Genomic DNA, 20,218 nt, shown 5'->3' with positions numbered 1-20,218 from the left:
TGACCGTGAGGGGGGGGAAGGAGAGGGTGCGATGCTCTGACCGTAAGGGGGGGAAGGAGAGGGTGCGATGCTCTGACCGTGAGGGGGGGGAAGGAGAGGGTGCGATGCTCTGAGCGTGAGGGGGGGGGGGGAAGAGAGGGTGCGATGCTCTGACCGTGAAGGGGGGAAGAGAGGGTGCGATGCTCGCAATGCAGTTTCCTTTTATATCTTGTGTCAAAATTTAATTATATTCAAAATCTAGTTACATTCTTTTTCCCACCCAATGGTTTATAATTTGTGACACGTCTGTGGTGTCAGTGTGATCGCTGCACCCATAGGTGAATTTATTGAGGTGGTGCGCTTTGTCATGACTCAGTGACTGGCCATTTGTGGGTGGTGAAATGTTTTTAATCAGACTTAGGCTATGTGCGCACTAGAAAAATGATTTTTCTCAAGAAAATTTCTTGAGAAACTTCTGGGAGTTGAAGATTACCGCACCTGCGTAAAAAAACCACGGCAAAACCGCGGGATAAACACATGCGTTTTTGCCGCGGATTGGTCCCTGCGGTTTTTTTATGCTGAACTGCAATAAATAATATAATAATAGATAATCGATAGACAGATAATGGAAGAGGGAAAGATGGATAGATGAATAGATAGATACCGTATTTTTCGGACCATAAGACTCACTTTTTTTCCCCCAAATGTTGGGGATTAGTTGGGTGTGGCGTCTTATGGTCTGAATATAGGGCTGCGGGGAATCGGGGGTGCTGCGGTGGGAGCGGGTCATTGGGGGCACGAGCTGGCTGTAGCAGCCTGCCGTGACCACGGGGACCCGCTCATTTAATATGCACGCCCGTCATTCCGCCCATCATCCCTCAGCGGTGAAGTCGGCGCTGACAGGTGGGCGGGATGCTGGGCAAGGGATAAACAGCCGGCCCGCATGATCACCCCTGGCAACTGCAGCCTGGAGTGATCATGTGCAGCTGTATTCACTGCCCCCCGTGCATCATCATCATTGCGGGGGGCAGTGAATCAGTACACATTACTCACTGTTCCCCTGCAGCGCCGCGATCTCCTCCGGTCTGTGCCGGTCAGGTGACTTGCGGTGGAGACTAGCGGCGCGTACAGCTATGACGTCATCGCTGTGCGCACGTGTCCACATGCAGCCGTCGGCACAAACCGGAGGAGATCGCTATGCTGCAGGGGAACGGGGAAGGCTCCACTCAGCGGCGCTGACACAGACGGGAGGAGGAGCGGGGCTGCAGGGAATGAGGTGAGGTAAGGTGAGTATTTTTTTTTTTTTTTTTTAATGTGCCACAGGATGCGGCCATACACAGGATGATGGGGGTATATGAGCAGGATAGGAGTATATTATGAGGAGGCTGGGGAGGACATGAGGAGGCTGGGGAGGACATGAGGAGGCTGGGGAGGACATGAGGAGGCTGGGGAGGACATGAGGAGGCTGGGGAGGACATGAGGAGGCTGGGGAGGACATGAGGAGGCTGGGGAGGACATGAGGAGGCTGGGGAGGACATGAGCAGGACATTACCCCATAACAGTGTCAGCAGCAGATCCTCGCCCCATAACAGTGTGTCATGACCACATTTTTTGCTTAAAATTTTATTTTCCTCCTCTAAAACCAGGGTGCGTCTTATGGTCCGAAAAATATGGTAGCTAGATAGAGAGATGAGAAAGACCTATATAATGTCCCACTCCCCTGCATATTCTAAGCTGGCACCCTTTAGTGACTTTCATGTGGCACTAAAGGGTGCCTAGCCTTGTATTTAGCCAAAAAAATAAATAAATAATTAAAAAAAAATGACACGAGGTCCCCCCATCTTTTGTAACCAGCTAGGGTAAAGCAGACGGCTGCAGCCTGCAGACCACAGCTGGCAGCTTCACCTTGGCTGGTAATCCAAAACAGAGGGCACCCCGCGCTGTTATTTTACATTAAATAAATAATTTAAAACAAAAAACGTGGGGTCCCCCCATATTGGATCACCAGCCAAGGTAAAGCGTACAGCTGGGGTCTGATATTCTCAGACTAGGGAGGTCCACTGTTATTGGACACTCCCTAGCCTAAAAATAGCAGGCCGAAGCCGCCCCAGAAGTGGCGCATCCATTAAACGTGCCAATCCTGGCGCTTCGCCCCAACTCATCCCGTTGTCCTGGTGCGGTGGCAAACGGGGTAATATATGGGGTTGATGCCAGATGTGTAATGTCACCTGGCATCAGGCCCTGGGGTTAGTGATTTCACGCATCTATCAGATACCTGACATCACTAACCCAGTCAGTAAGAAATAAAAAATAGACAACAAAAAAAGTTTTATTTGAAAAAACACTCCCCACATTCCCTCTTTCACCAATTTATTGACAAGAACAATCAAATCCGGGTCCGGCGTAATCCAATAAGGGGGAGGTCCCACGACGATCCATACCATAGTCACTGTCCCAGTAAGTGAAGAACAGAATGTTCCCCATTGGCTGGGAGAGTAATGCAGTGACCTGAGCTAACATCAATAGGTCAGCCCAGCCCAGGTCACTGCAGTGGATGACCAGCGCTGATGTCAGGAGGATAGATGAGATCATTACCTGCTGTGATGATCTCCTGTAGTCCTGCCATCAGCGCTGTCACAGACTTCTATGCCCGCCGCGTTGTCAGCAGTATCGCGAGAGCCCGTGACGTCACCACTAGTGACAGTCTCGGGCCGCGGGCATAGACTGCAGTGACAGCGGTGACATCAGGAGGCAGGAGATCGTCACAGCAGGTAATGATCTCATCTCACCTCCTGACAGCAGCGCTCGGCATCCCCACGGCTGTACGCACTGTGCTGTGTGTCAGTGTCTGCCTGCGCTGCAGGGTCACAAGCTGCTGACACTGCCGGCAGACACTGACACTGCAGGGCAGGCAGCTGTGGGGCCGGAGCGGGACACAGACTGCACAGGCACCCGCCGGACGTCACACGGAAGTGCTTCTGTGCGGCGTCCAGGGAGTGTGATGTGTGTGTTTACTCTGCTCCGCTTCCTCTTCTGTCATAATGACATCACTCCCTGCAAAACCGCAGGCAGCGATGAGCATTACCGCAGGTAAATCGCGGCTATACCGGTGGTATACCGCACATCATTTGCTACCTGCGGTATACCCCCGGAATTTCGCAATTACATTACAGTGAATGGAGTGAAATTCCGGGGGTATTCCGCAGGCACCTGCGGAAAATAATGGACATGCTTATTTTCCAAGAAATTTTCTTGAGAAAAATCCGCAGTGTGCGCACAGCTATTTTTTGTTCCCATAGGTTTTGCTGGGAAATGTCTGCAGAAAGATTTCAAACCTTTCTCAAGAAATTTCCGCAGCAAATCCGCGGGTAAATCCGCGGGTAAAACGGCCTAGTGCGCACATAGCCTTATTGTTCTTTTGTTTGTTAAACCAAGAGCGGTTAGCCATTGTCTCTTGTCAGACTGATTGGAGAGTCCTATTGTCTGTAAATGTGGATTCCCTTAGCCCCTCTGACTGCATAATTGAGAGGAAAATGTATGCAGTTGGATTGAAGTAGCGACCAATGAGAGAGCAGCCATCTCTACCAATCCTGTAAGGGAACTAGGGGTATAAAAGAGCATTGCTGTTGTCACCAAGAGTGGGTGAAGCCTAATTTAAAGATTGTTTCTAATCAATATCTATGTCCACTTTATTTATTTAGTCATGAACTCCGAGTCGACTAGAACGAGAAGTGAAATTGCTTCTGCCATAGACCATCGCAATGAAGGCAATGGCAAAGAAGAGGAGGTAAGGAATCAATATATACAAACCAATGTATTTGTGTTAAAGGGGTTTGGTTTCCAAATAATATTTTAAATTCTCTGTACTTTAGTGCAGATGTGATAATGTTCATGTTGTCACGTTTTCCCTGTGTTTCCTGTTCAATTGTGCGATTTACAGTCACATGCTCACTAGTCTCATGCAGCTTCTCTATTTTTCTTTTAATGGAAGCCAGATGAGACTAGTTGTCACATGACTGCAATTTTGTAAATCACATGCATTCATGTAATCATGACATTAGGTGACTCAAATATCATTTAGAAAAATGCTGGGCCTCAAAGTCACCACTGGAGTCCGCTCCAGGCCCTGTGTCGCGCTCCAGGCCCTGTGTCGCGCTCCAGGCCCTGTGTCGCGCTCCAGGCCCTGTGTCGCGCTCCAGGCCCTGTGTCGCGCTCCAGGCCCTGTGTCGCGCTCCAGGCCCTGTGTCGCGCTCCAGGCCCTGTGTCGCGCTCCAGGCCCTGTGTCGCGCTCCAGGCCCTGTGTCGCGCTCCAGGCCCTGTGTCGCGCTCCAGGCCCTGTGTCGCGCTCCAGGCCCTGTGTCGCGCTCCAGGCCCTGTGTCGCGCTCCAGGCCCTGTGTCGCGCTCCAGGCCCTGTGTCGCGCTCCAGGCCCTGTGTCGCGCTCCAGGCCCTGTGTCGCGCTCCAGGCCCTGTGTCGCGCTCCAGGCCCTGTGTCGCGCTCCAGGCCCTGTGTCGCGCTCCAGGCCCTGTGTCGCGCTCCAGGCCCTGTGTCGCGCTCCAGGCCCTGTGTCGCGCTCCAGGCCCTGTGTCGCGCTCCAGGCCCTGTGTCGCGCTCCAGGCCCTGTGTCGCGCTCCAGGCCCTGTGTCGCGCTCCAGGCCCTGTGTCGCGCTCCAGGCCCTGTGTCGCGCTCCAGGCCCTGTGTCGCGCTCCAGGCCCTGTGTCGCGCTCCAGGCCCTGTGTCGCGCTCCAGGCCCTGTGTCGCGCTCCAGGCCCTGTGTCGCGCTCCAGGCCCTGTGTCGCGCTCCAGGCCCTGTGTCGCGCTCCAGGCCCTGTGTCGCGCTCCAGGCCCTGTGTCGCGCTCCAGGCCCTGTGTCGCGCTCCAGGCCCTGTGTCGCGCTCCAGGCCCTGTGTCGCGCTCCAGGCCCTGTGTCGCGCTCCAGGCCCTGTGTCGCGCTCCAGGCCCTGTGTCGCGCTCCAGGCCCTGTGTCGCGCTCCAGGCCCTGTGTCGCGCTCCAGGCCCTGTGTCGCGCTCCAGGCCCTGTGTCGCGCTCCAGGCCCTGTGTCGCGCTCCAGGCCCTGTGTCGCGCTCCAGGCCCTGTGTCGCGCTCCAGGCCCTGTGTCGCGCTCCAGGCCCTGTGTCGCGCTCCAGGCCCTGTGTCGCGCTCCAGGCCCTGTGTCGCGCTCCAGGCCCTGTGTCGCGCTCCAGGCCCTGTGTCGCGCTCCAGGCCCTGTGTCGCGCTCCAGGCCCTGTGTCGCGCTCCAGGCCCTGTGTCCAAGGAAAAAATATATACTTGTCATCTGTATCCTCTAAGGGCTATGCCGTATTCATGAGTCTCCCATATGTTTAATGGCCTCTTCTACTCACGAGACTAGATCTTACTGTTGTTGACATTACTTTATATATTTTACTTATAATCCCTGATTTGCTTTTCCAGCCAAACAATGCTTTATCTAATAATAAAAGAGTTGTCAAAAACTACGAGACATATGAAGAAATGACGGCCTCAATCAGTGCATTTGAAGAAAATACAAAGTCGAACTTTGTTATATTTGAACACACAAAGAACTTTGGGAAGCGAGGTATGATCATCTTTACCTGATTTTGCAATTTATTTGTGATGGCGTTCTACTCTCACATACAGATGGTGACAGAAGAAAGTACGGCTGGAAGGTTTGAACAGTGCTATAAAGATTTTGGAAAAGGTTGTCCAGCGTCACTAAAAGCTTTACACCTGGTATAGATGCTAGAAAATCCTAACACCATGCGACTCGCCTGCTGTCACTTCTGTGAATACGTTCTGATCTGCAGATGACCATGAAGCCGGGAGTGAGTAATACATCATCACACAGCTCATATACACAAGTCTCCAAGAAGCTATATACTGCATTATTATGGGCAGGTGCCTAAATTAGTCACCTGACCCTCAGCACAAACTCCGTCAGTATATACACGGGAGAACAAGAGTTATCTGTGCAATGCATTTATTAAGTGCAGAAGCTCGTGGCACCCAATGTGTAATATACATTAACGCTAGCCAGGTAACCTGCAATGATAGCTATGAAGTGCTAGTAAAGTGACAGAACCATGCACTGGCCACTTTAATAGCACCTGGCACTTTATCATCTTGGCGCTTTAGCTTTCTATGGAGGTTTGAACTCCATACCCATCATTGCAGGTTACCTGAATAAACTCTTGTTCTCCCGTGTATATATAATCACACAGGTCACCTGGCCATAGCAGCCAATTGCTGTCCATTTTATGAAGCATAAAATGTTTTTTTTTCACATTTTATTACACTAATTTGGAGTTGGAAAGTCCAAAAGAACCAATTCTGATGTCCACTATTCTGTTGAAATGACATCAACTACTTTATTTTGGTTGATAAAATAATGCGTGAGCGTGTATGTATAATAATATTGAGCGTGAGACGACCTTTATTTTATAGACAATCATTTCAGCTATCTCATACATAAATGTGACTTCATACTATTTAGTATATGATTAAACAGATTCTCGTCGTGTCGCTGCATTGTTACTGTTTTGCTCCTTTATTTCCCGTATACTACAAATTACACTCTATTCTCACATTCCCGAATAGCTCAGTATGTTAAAATTTTGATTCCAAGTGAAACGTCACTGGTTCAAATAAAGGAGCTGCCATGAAGAATATTTCCCAAGAAAAGATGAACAGCCTCATCCAGCTCATCAATTATGCTGCAGACATGGGCAATAACATGTACCCCGCTATTAAAGAAAGTGGCTAGTCATTGCTTCCTGCTCACATCATGCCAGATGTGGGAGGAGTGAATATCCCGGCAGCTGACGGCATGTGGGGGGGGCACAACGCACAGCAGTGGCATCATGCGCCGTGCCCTTACATACAATTGAGCTACCGGCAGAAGAGCATGTTGTGCTGCTGGGAAGCGATAACCGGTGAGTATAATCGTGTTTTGTGGTTTTTTTTGTTTTTTTTTTTTTTTTCCCGCTGTGTGTGGTGTGATGGGGAGACTTTGCTACAATTTTTTTTTTCTTTCCCCCAATTCCACTTCTCTACAGCCTGGGTGCATGTTATAGACTGAAAAATACAGTAATTGTTTTCTGAGAGTACTAACGTTTTTATCTTTACAGAGCTCCATGCTGTAGCATTTCTTATTGTTTTTTGTGAGGCTGGCTAAATAAAAAAAAAATAAATGTTTTTGTTTTGTCTTCAAATTAGAATTCTTGCCAAATTCAAACTTGCGAATACATTGGCAAAGTCTTTTTGCCAAAGATGAGCCGGAGTGTGAATTTTCAGGTGTTCCTTATGTGATAGTTGTCTGAAGAGTCCTCAGCTGTCATCTTGGAAAAGATTTGTCTACTTTAAAGAAATGTAAACGCAAAAAAGAAATCCTGAGAAGACGGGTAAGGGACTGGAGGGCTTTTCTTAATTTTACATTTGAAATATTTGTCCCTTTTTGCCAATTCTTGCCTCCTCTGCTCTTGTCCTCCGAGTGTTCTCTACCTTCTGGTGTTTCTGTATATGTAGCCATTGATTGGCTGAGCCTAGATTTCCTGCATGTCAAGGAACAGTTTATAATAGAAGCCATCATTTCTGGTTGCCAGACGTCACACAGTTCAGAGGCCGTCAGCCCAGCAGCAGGAGGCGGTGCTCAGTGGGGAATAGAGCTGGAGTGACAGAGGCTTCACATCAATATCGCTTCAGCTACGTTTTGCATTTAAACTGATGTGTTGTTAACACAGGAAGGGTCTGTCTAGTTAAAGGTATTGCTCAGTTTGTCTTAAAAAGATCTACATGTGCATATATAATGATTTTTTGGGGGAAAATACTTCTGATACAGTAACGTTAATATCTGTTTAGTTTTTACAAGCGCTATATTGTTTTTCTGCTGCTCTTTAATAGTAGATTAGTGTCTAATTACTGCTGCATGTTTCTGTATGATATTTAATGAGTCTACTGTATTCAAACTTTGTTTTTTGTTTTTTTTTTTCTGTGACAACATTCTGAAGTATTTTCATGAAATGGATGAAGTTTTTAAAGAAAAAAGAAAAGAACATTTGTTGCATCACCTCCACTTTTCAAAGCTGGGTGCTGTGGACGGCATGCTGAGATTGCAGATATTAACCTAGATTTCCATGACCTTAATGTAAAGCACATATTATGTTAAAAAAAACAAAGAAACTAAATACATAACTAAAATAAAGACAAATCACAGTTATTTATATTACAACAACATGACACATGCAAAGGTATAGTTAAGGTGGGGGGGGTCACAAACGTCATTTTGGGATTCTAAGACATGAAATAAGATGCCCCTTAACATTGAAACAAATTGGGTGTGTATCTGCAAGTCCAGCGAATGTCGGCCATCTTCACCGGATGAATTCCAACATGATGATTCAACCAAAAGGGACGTTGCATCTCCTGTAAAAGTTTCCATCATGTAAAAAAAAAAAAAAAAATAAATTCAAAAATCACTTGATGGAAGTTCTGGTTATTTCCAGTCAACAGGTAATTTCAGATACCACCATCTTTGCAATTTCACACTAACCATAATTCCATGACAAAACAAATGATTAAAATCAAATCCTTTGGGTAATAAAATCCAGTACAGCCAAATCAGAGTGGGTACGAACTAGATGGACTCTTTTGGTTTGGGCAGAACCTTAATTTGTATGTAAGTTGTAACAGGCCTAGAAAACAACCGCCCAAGAGAAGATTTCCATTACTGACCTCTCCAGCTGCTCACTGTCCGTTCCTTTTCTTTCTGCTGGACCACGCTACATCTGTGACCCCCTTTTCCAAAAGGTCTTTAGACCCCGGAAGTCACTTTGTGTCATAAGGTAGTGATGTTTAATCATAACCTAATAATGCACAGTGACATCAAGATCCTGGCCACAACTGGAAGTCCTTGTGAGTAGGAAATATGCTAGAGCTGCAGCACACTAAGGTAGAAAGAAAAGGGCTGGATAGAAAAAAGCATGGCAATATAAGAGGTGAGATTTATTTATTTCCTTCAATTCTTGCCTCCTCTCTTACCTCTTCTGCCACCCTGGTGCCTGCTGAATAACCTGTTGTTTTGTTTTTTTGTTTTTTTCTTTCTGCCATTGCATGCTGCATCTCTGGACTCTTCACTATAAGCCAAGGATTATTGTTTGTGTCCAAGCCTCAGAGCACTGCATGTTAGAAGGGCACGGAGCACATCTATTGCTTCACCTGACTACAAGTAGTGACCTCTGAGCCCTGGATGTGGTTTGAAGTCAATGCCTATAGTGAGTAGCCCGGAAAAGCTGCATGAAATAGCTTAAAGAAGAGGAATGGAGAGGTGAGCAGTGTGTAGCGAACTACCAACAATTTATAATTATCATCTAGAGATATAGATAGAGCTATATATATGTGCGGACATAGAATGTGTGTATGTACACACACATTATATACACTTGTGCATATAATGTATGTGTGTATGAATGTATGTGTGCGTGTGTGTGTGTGTGTGTGTGTGTGTGTGTGTATGTATGTATGTATGTATGTGTGTGTGTGTATATATATATATATATATATATATATATATATATATATATATATATATATATATATATATATATATATATATATATATATATATATATATATATATATATATATATATATATATATATATATATATATATATATATATATATATACCGTATTTTTCGGACCATAAGACGCACTTTTTTCCCCCCAAATGTTGGGGGAAAGTTGGGGGTGCGTCTTATGGTCTGACTATAGGGCTGCGGCTGGGAATGAGGGTGCTGCGGGTCATCGGGGGCACGAGCAGGCAGCAGCAGCGCCTGCTCGTGACCACGTGGGCCCGCTCATTACATATGCACGCCCATCCTCCCGCCCATCTCTCAGCGCTGAAGCCGGCGCTGACAGGTGGGCGGGAGGATGAGCGGGGACGCGCGCATAGTAAAGAGCCGGCCGCATGATCACCCCTGGCAATTACAGCCTGGAGTGATCATGTGCGGCTGTATTCACTGCTCCCCGCGCGTCATTACCAGCGCGGGGTGCAGTGAATCAGTACACTCACCCGTCCCCGTGTGTGGAGCCGTCCCCCTGCTGCACGAAATGACTTCCTGTATGTGCCGGTCAGCTGATCTGTGCCGGTCAGCTGATCTGTGCTGAGCTGGTCAGCTGATCGGCACATACAGGAAGACATCGCGATGCAGCAGGGGAACGGCTCCACACACACAGATCAGCGTGCCAGAGAGGAAGATGTGATCGGTGCTGCAGGGAGTGAGGAAAAGGTGAGTATAAACGTTTATTTTTTTCTCTGTGCTATAGGATACAGGCCATATACCAGGATGGTATATGAGCACGATGGGAGTATATGAGCAGGCAGGATGGGGGGGTATGTGAACAGGCTGGATGGGGGGCATGTGAACAGGCTGGATGGGGGGAGGGCATGTGAACAGGCTGGATGGGGGGGGGCATGTGAACAGGCTGGATGGGGGGGCATGTGAACAGGCTGGATGGGGGGGCATGTGAACAGGCTGGATGGGGGGGCATGTGAACAGGCTGGATGGGGGGGCATGTGAACAGGCTGGATGGGGGGGCATGTGAACAGGCTGGATGGGGGGGCATGTGAACAGGCTGGATGGGGGGGCATGTGAACAGGCTGGATGGGGGGGCATGTGAACAGGCTGGATGGGGGGGCATGTGAACAGGCTGGATGGGGGGGGCATGTGAACAGGCTGGATGGGGGGGGCATGTGAACAGGCTGGATGGGGGGGGCATGTGAACAGGCTGGATGGGGGGGGCATGTGAACAGGCTGGATGGGGGGGGCATGTGAACAGGCTGGATGGGGGGGGCATGTGAACAGGCTGGATGGGGGGGCATGTGAACAGGCTGGATGGGGGGGCATGTGAACAGGCTGGATGGGGGGGCATGTGAACAGGCTGGATGGGGGGGCATGTGAACAGGCTGGATGGGGGGGGCATGTGAACAGGCTGGATGGGGGAGGCATGTGAACAGGCTGGATGGGGGGGGCATGTGAACAGGCTGGATGGGGGGGGCATGTGAACAGGCTGGATGGGGGGGCATGTGAACAGGCTGGATGGGGGGGCATGTGAACAGGCTGGATGGGGGGGCATGTGAACAGGCTGGATGGGGGGGGCATGTGAACAGGCTGGATGGGGGGGGCATGTGAACAGGCTGGATGGGGGGGCATGTGAACAGGCTGGATGGGGGGGGCATGTGAACAGGCTGGATGGGGGGGGCATGTGAACAGGCTGGATGGGGGGGGTATGTGAACAGGCTGGATGGGGGGGGGTATGTGAACAGGCTGGATGGGGGGGGGTATGTGAACAGGCTGGATGGGGGGGGGTATGTGAACAGGCTGGATGGGGGGGGGTATGTGACCAGGATGGATGGGGGTTTATAGCAGGATCATATACAAGGCAGGAGGATCATTACCAGGATGGGGTACCTTAGTAGAGAATTTGGGGACATTACCCCCATAACAGTGTCAGCAGCAGATCCTCGCCCTATAACAGTGTGTCATGACCTCATTTTTTGCTTAAAATTTTATTTTCCCATTTTCCTCCTCTAAAACCAGGGTGCGTCTTATAGTCCGGTGCGTCTTATAGTCCGAAAAATACGGTATATATATATATATATATATATATATATATATATATATATATATATATATATATATATATATATATATATATATATATATATATATATATATATATATATATATATATATATATATATATATATATATATATATATATATATATATATTTTACTACATGTGTTTGTGTGTGTGTATAGAATTTGAACTTTTTATAATTTATATATAGATCTATATAACATTCAATATACCTGCAAGTTTCTTTATGTAAATTGAAATATTCAATAATAGTAAAAAGTAATTTTGGTTCCATTTGAAGGGATTGAAATAATTGTTCTTCATACCTTTTTTTTTTTTTATTGATAAGGCTGAGGATCATTGCTTTCTTAAACAAAGGACTATCATCCAAACCACAAAGAAAATGGACTGCCCAGCCAAGCTATACATTTATCATATAGCAATTTTTCCAGACTTTAGGGTAAATAAAAATTTTGTTTTTAAATGTTGTAAATAGCATACCAAAAAATGAAGATTATAATTAATTTTGTCAACCTTAATAGTATTTTCCAGCTGTATTTGGAAGCCAATAAGTACAATCTACACCAATGTCGCTTCATCTATTACTGGTGTAAAACTTGTCATTTGAACATTTCTTTGCGAGTCGCTCGGTTCTGCCGATAAGTCATAAAGTTTGAAAGTAAATATTTACTTATCATAAACTGAGAAATACTTTATTTCAAGTGAAGATAAAGTTAAAAAAGTTTATTTTACAACTTTAAAACATTTTTTGGTGTGATATTAAAATATTGAATATTGGTGTTTGGTGACGGCTCACCTGTCAGTTCAACCTTCCAATTAGTGACTTTATAAATAATTATTAACAACACATGGAAAAGGTTCTAAATGTTTCATGTTTTACAGATCTGTTTGTAGGAAAAGTCTTTGATTATTTTCAAACTAATTTTTGAAACGATTTGTTTTAAGATTGCTCAGAAAAAAGACGAAAGATGGTGTCTAAGAAAATAAAGAATTTCCTTGATAAACTTGCTCCTATGCACAACTATACAGTTAAGTTCCCAAATGTAACCGACCATCAAAATCCTGCTACAAGTGGAGAGGTAAAGAACGGTCTGTGTTACTGTGCTGTTTACATGTGATATTCTACATGATGCAAGAGTCTTATTCTAATTATGTTCCAATTTCCTTGTGTTAAGATTGTAAACTTCCGAGAAAAAGTGGATCAGAGAGTTCACAAGAAAGTAAGAGCTTTATAGAGGGGGATTAAGAACGGTCAGTGACATAATGATCCCGCTAGGGGCCTTTGTAGACGAAGAGTGTTTTTGTGATGAAGTCCCTGAGCTATCACACAGAAGCTTCTATCCAACCAGAAAAGACATCGCAAATATTATTGTAACTTTGAGGCAAGAGAATAGAAATTCTTTATTGGATCAAGAAAGTATTAGAAAATTTGTTGTTCAGTATGAAAAGCAAATGCCTGAAGACAACATTTTTTTTTCCGTGAAAACCCCACCACCGACGAGAAACGTGAGAAGCAAACGTTTTTATTCTGCTACCAAGCACAATGGCAGAGAACAATATTGACTATGTATGGAAGCATAGTGCTTTTGGATGCCACGTACAGGACGACTCGATATGCTTTGCCTTTATACTTTCTATGTGTAAGGACAAACGTGTGTTACCTGATAGTCGGAGCCTTTGTAACACAAGAGGAGACATCAGAAAGCTCCGAGAAGCATGGCTTCTATTCAAGTCATGGAATCCTGATTGGGAGTCAGAGCTTCATGGTGGATTTTTGCTGAGAGGAAATCAATGCATTAACAAACATATTTCCAGGTCTGTAATAATTGTATAAAAATTTGAAGTTGGTGGAATCTATATCATTGTTTTTTGGATCTAGGGTTTGTTTGTTTTTTTACATGCTTTGGATATTTATAAGGCGAATACACGGTCATCATAGCCTAGTTCTCTGCACCCTATGTAACTAGCTAATTAGAATGGGTTTGCAGTGTTTTGGCCTCTTTATTGAATACCGTACCAACCTCTGCTTTTGTGGATTTGCAGCTGGCTGTGTGACAAATGTGACTCTTCCATGGCCTAAGAATATCCTGCAGCACGGTCCTGACCCACAAAACAATTCCACTAAAATGGTGTGGGACCAAGAGTTGGGCACCTGACAATATAATAGTGATCACCCGTTATAATGATTCATGTACATCCATGTGTAATGAGAAAATAAACTTTGAGAAAGCAATTGGGAATGGTGTTTGGTAGATTTTCATTGCAATAATAGGTTATTTAAACATTGCAAGTATCCAGAAATGGTATCAGTAAAAACATCAGCTCATGACACAGAAAATATGCGCTCACACAGCCCCAGATCCATAAAATGTAAAAGCTTACAGGACTCTAAATATAATGGTCCGGGTGAAAAAAAAAAAAAACCAAAACAAAAAAGCCATATATATATATATATATATATATATATATATATATATATATATATATATTATAATTATAATTTATTTTGTTTAACACTTAAAGGGAATCTGTCACCACTTTATGAATGGTTAATGTGGACATACAGGTTACAGAATGCTGACAGACCTGGATTTCTCAGGTCAGACGCCATGTTGTGGATAATTCTTCTTTTATCACTTTATGTATATGAGCTCTTCCAGGCTATGGGGCAGATGCTGCCTGGAAGATAACTCCACCTCCAGAGATTATTATATTTAGAAGGATGTGTTACCAGTGTGAGACAAGTAACTGACACAGAACAGGAGAAATGAAATATGTCTGCTTGCAAACACATATTTTTGCAGATCCCTGATCTCTGCTTCATTGCAACCCTGTTTGCCTGTGAGATGGACGATGAAGCTGAGGAGCCTGCAGAAGTCTGTTAAAATTACACCCAGCTCTGCAGTGAGAGCAACGAGCGGCCATCACACTGGTAACGCCCATTTTAGATAATAATCTCTGGAGGCGGAGTTACCTTCCAGGCAGCATCTGCCCCATAGCCTGGAAAATTTACATGAAGTGATAAAAGATGATTTAGCCACAACAATACATCTGATATGAGGCAGACAGGTAGGATTATTTTCAGCATCCTATTATTTGTATGCCCATATGAATAGTTTATAAAGGTCCAAGTGGTGACAGATTCCCTTTAAATAGCAAAAAATATGTCTGTTATCTAGGAAGTCATACTGAGCTGGAGAATCATATTGCCAGGTCCAATTTAGCGTTTAGTGAAAATGTTACATAAAAAACCTTAAAACAGTTGTGGTTTGCAGTATTTGGGCAATTTCAACACACTTAGATTTTTTTTCCCACTTTCCAGTGGATTACATGATTTAAAAAGATAATGTAATTGAAAACAACAGTTTGTGCCACCCCAAAAAAGCCCAAAACCATGTGGATGGGGAAAAATGAAAAAATATGGCTAGTAAGAAGGGGAGGAAAATACAAAATCCAAAAAGCTGAAATTGGCAGCAGCAAGAAGGGGGTTAAAGAGCTTGTCCATTGAAGATAAGATGTAACTTCTCCGTAGTATGGCTGATAAATATATTGTTGGGGGTCCCACTGCTGGGAAAACAATTAGTAGAATGTGTTACTTTTCTGCTTATAGCCCCCGAGAGGGACTAGTAAAATAAAAAAAAAAAAAAATAAAACCTAAAATTTTAAATCGCCCTATTGAAAATTAAAGGGTTAAAAAAATATACACGTATTTGGTATCTCCATGTTCAGAAACGCACGATCTAACAAAATCTAAAATCAATTAGTCTGAACGGTAAACTGTGTTGCGGCCAAAATATCCAACCGCCAAAATTAAGTTTTTTGGTTGCCTCATATATGGTGTAAGATGCGATAACAGGAGATCAAAACAGCGACTCTGCGCATAAAAGGTACTGTTTAAAAACATCAGCTCGAGATGCAAAATATAAGCCGTCACTGAGCCATAGATCCCCAAAAAATGTGAACGCTACAGATCACGGAATATGACATAAAAAGTGCGTCTTTGTTTGGACAAACTTGTGAATTTTTTTTAACCCTTTACATAAAAGCAAACCTATACATGTTTGCTATCTACAAACTCGCACCGATCTCAGGCATCACACTGTCCCATCAGTTTTACCATATAGTGAACACTGTGAATAAAATATCCCAAAAGCAATTATGCAGTCACACGTTTTTGCAAATTTGTGCACTTTGAATTTTTTCCCATTTTCCGGTACACTATATGGTAAAACTCCTGGCTTCATTCAAAACTATAACTCGTCTCACAAAAAAAAAATAAGCCCTCATATGGCGAGATTGACGGAAAACTAAAAAAAGTTACGGCTCTCGGAAGAAGGGGAGCAAAACAAAACAAAACTGAAAATTGTCCGGGGGTGAAGTGGTTAAATAATTCAATAGTACATGTGAATATAGACAACTCTGTAATTTTATCAGAGAAATCTGCTGGTTTCTTCTCTAGAATTGATCTGTCATTATCAAAATCCTGAGATGGCGGCTGTTACTGATGAGATTCTGCAATACACATGACAATGACGGTTACACTTTACGGCTTTTCATCTGTAGCACAGTGAAATCATTCATTATAAAGCAGCTTTCTCTCAAGCACAGAGGATGCAAATTCGATTTTTACTCTTATTTCTATTTTTCCTGTTACTCCATAGATGCAAGCATTATGTTATCAGAGAAAAGGCATGGACCGAGTGGGTGAAAAAAAAAAGGATCACGATGTGTCACAGTATCAGAAGGAAATATTGAAGATGATGCGCAACCTCGCTTATGCAAATACAATCAAATGTTTCCAGAAGGATTTGCAAACTCTTAAAAAAAAGTGAAATTTGGAAGCAAAAAAAGCAGTTTCAGCAGTAATTTTCAACTAAATGGCTGTCATCACAGAAGGTTATACTTGGTCCCAAATTTTTACTCATTGGTGACATGGCGACATATTGACCTGACATTCGCTGCACACAATCTCATTGGTGACATGGCGACATATTGACCTGACATTCCCTGCACACAATCTCATTGGTGACATGGCGACATATTGACCTGACATTCCCTGCACACAATCTCATTGGTGACATGACGACATATTGACCTGACATGTGCTGCACACAATCTCATTGGTGACATGGCGACATATTGACCTGACATTCGCTGCACACAATCTCATTGGTGACATGGCGACATATTGACCTGACATTCGCTGCACACAATCTCATTGGTGACATGGCGACATATTGACCTGACATTCGCTGCACACAATCTCATTGGTGACATGGCGACATATTGACCTGACATTCGCTGCACACAATCTCATTGGTGACATGGCGACATATTGACCTGACATTCGCTGCACACAATCTCATTGGTGACATGGCGACATATTGACCTGACATTCGCTGCACACAATCTCATTGGTGACACGACGACATATTGACCTGACATCATAACCTGCACACAATCTCATTGGTGACATGACGACATATTGACCTGACATTCGCTGCACACAATCTCATTGGTGACATGACGACATATTGACCTGACATTCCCTGCACACAATCTCATTGGTGACATGGCGACATATTGACCTGACATTCCCTGCACACAATCTCATTGGTGACATGGCGACATATTGACCTGACATTCCCTGCACACAATCTCATTGGTGACATGGCGACATATTGACCTGACATTCCCTGCACACAATCTCATTGGTGACATGACGACATATTGACCTGACATTCGCTGCACACAATCTCATTGGTGACATGGCGACATATTGACCTGACATTCGCTGCACACAATCTCATTGGTGACACGACGACATATTGACCTGACATCATAACCTGCACACAATCTCATTGGTGACATGACGACATATTGACCTGACATTCGCTGCACACAATCTCATTGGTGAGATGGCGACATATTGACCTGACATTTGCTGCACACAATCTCATTGGTCACATGACGACATATTGACCTGACATTCGCTGCACACAATCTCATTGGTCACATGACGACATATTGACCTGACATTCGCTGCACACAATCTCATTGGTGACATGGCGACATATTGACCTGACATTCGCTGCACACAATCTCATTGGTGACATGACGACATATTGACCTGACATTCGCTGCACACAATCTCATTGGTGACATGGCGACATATTGACCTGACATCATAACCTGCACACAATCTCATTGGTGACATGACGACATATTGACCTGACATTCGCTGCACACAATCTCATTGGTGACATGGCGACATATTGACCTGACATTCGCTGCACACAATCTCATTGGTGACATGGCGACATATTGACCTGACATTCCCTGCACACAATCTCATTGGTCACATGGCGACATATTGACCTGACATCATAACCTGCACACAATCTCATTGGTGACACGACGACATATTGACCTGACATTCGCTGCACACAATCTCATTGGTGAGATGGCGACATATTGACCTGACATTTGCTGCACACAATCTCATTGGTCACATGACGACATATTGACCTGACATTCGCTGCACACAATCTCATTGGTGACATGGCGACATATTGACCTGACATTCGCTGCACACAATCTCATTGGTGACATGACGACATATTGACCTGACATTCGCTGCACACAATCTCATTGGTGACATGACGACATATTGACCTGACATTCGCTGCACACAATCTCATTGGTGACATGGCGACATATTGACCTGACATTCGCTGCACACAATCTCATTGGTGACATGGCGACATATTGACCTGACATTCCCTGCACACAATCTCATTGATGACATGGCGACATATTGACCTGACATTCCCTGCACACAATCTCATTGGTGACATGACGACATATTGACCTGACATTCGCTGCACACAATCTCATTGGTGACATGGCGACATATTGACCTGACATTCGCTGCACACAATCTCATTGGTGACACGACGACATATTGACCTGACATCATAACCTGCACACAATCTCATTGGTGACACGACGACATATTGACCTGACATCATAACCTGCACACAATCTCATTGGTGACATGACGACATATTGACCTGACATTCGCTGCACACAATCTCATTGGTGAGATGGCGACATATTGACCTGACATTTGCTGCACACAATCTCATTGGTCACATGACGACATATTGACCTGACATTCGCTGCACACAATCTCATTGGTCACATGACGACATATTGACCTGACATTCGCTGCACACAATCTCATTGGTGACATGGCGACATATTGACCTGACATTCGCTGCACACAATCTCATTGGTGACATGACGACATATTGACCTGACATTCGCTGCACACAATCTCATTGGTGACATGGCGACATATTGACCTGACATCATAACCTGCACACAATCTCATTGGTGACATGACGACATATTGACCTGACATTCGCTGCACACAATCTCATTGGTGACATGGCGACATATTGACCTGACATTCGCTGCACACAATCTCATTGGTGACATGGCGACATATTGACCTGACATTCCCTGCACACAATCTCATTGGTCACATGGCGACATATTGACCTGACATCATAACCTGCACACAATCTCATTGGTGACACGACGACATATTGACCTGACATTCGCTGCACACAATCTCATTGGTGAGATGGCGACATATTGACCTGACATTTGCTGCACACAATCTCATTGGTCACATGACGACATATTGACCTGACATTCGCTGCACACAATCTCATTGGTGACATGGCGACATATTGACCTGACATTCGCTGCACACAATCTCATTGGTGACATGACGACATATTGACCTGACATTCGCTGCACACAATCTCATTGGTGACATGACGACATATTGACCTGACATTCGCTGCACACAATCTCATTGGTGACATGGCGACATATTGACCTGACATTCGCTGCACACAATCTCATTGGTGACATGGCGACATATTGACCTGACATTCCCTGCACACAATCTCATTGGTCACATGGCGACATATTGACCTGACATACGCTGCACACAATCTCATTGGTGACATGACGACATATTGACCTGACATACGCTGCACACAATCTCATTGGTGACATGACGACATATTGACCTGACATTCGCTGCACACAATCTCATTGGTGACATGGCGACATATTGACCTGACATTCCCTGCACACAATCTCATTGGTGACATGGCGACATATTGACCTGACATTCCCTGCACACAATCTCATTGGTGACATGGCGACATATTGACCTGACATTCCCTGCACACAATCTCATTGATGACATGGCGACATATTGACCTGACATTCCCTGCACACAATCTCATTGGTGACATGACGACATATTGACCTGACATTCGCTGCACACAATCTCATTGGTGACATGGCGACATATTGACCTGACATTCGCTGCACACAATCTCATTGGTGACACGACGACATATTGACCTGACATCATAACCTGCACACAATCTCATTGGTGACACGACGACATATTGACCTGACATCATAACCTGCACACAATCTCATTGGTGACATGACGACATATTGACCTGACATTCGCTGCACACAATC

The sequence above is a fragment of the Anomaloglossus baeobatrachus genome (assembly GCF_048569485.1).
Source record: "Anomaloglossus baeobatrachus isolate aAnoBae1 chromosome 5 unlocalized genomic scaffold, aAnoBae1.hap1 SUPER_5_unloc_1, whole genome shotgun sequence".
Lineage (NCBI taxonomy): Eukaryota > Metazoa > Chordata > Amphibia > Anura > Aromobatidae > Anomaloglossus > Anomaloglossus baeobatrachus.
The sequence above is the reverse complement of the archived record's forward strand: the minus strand, read 5'-3'. Positions refer to the sequence as shown.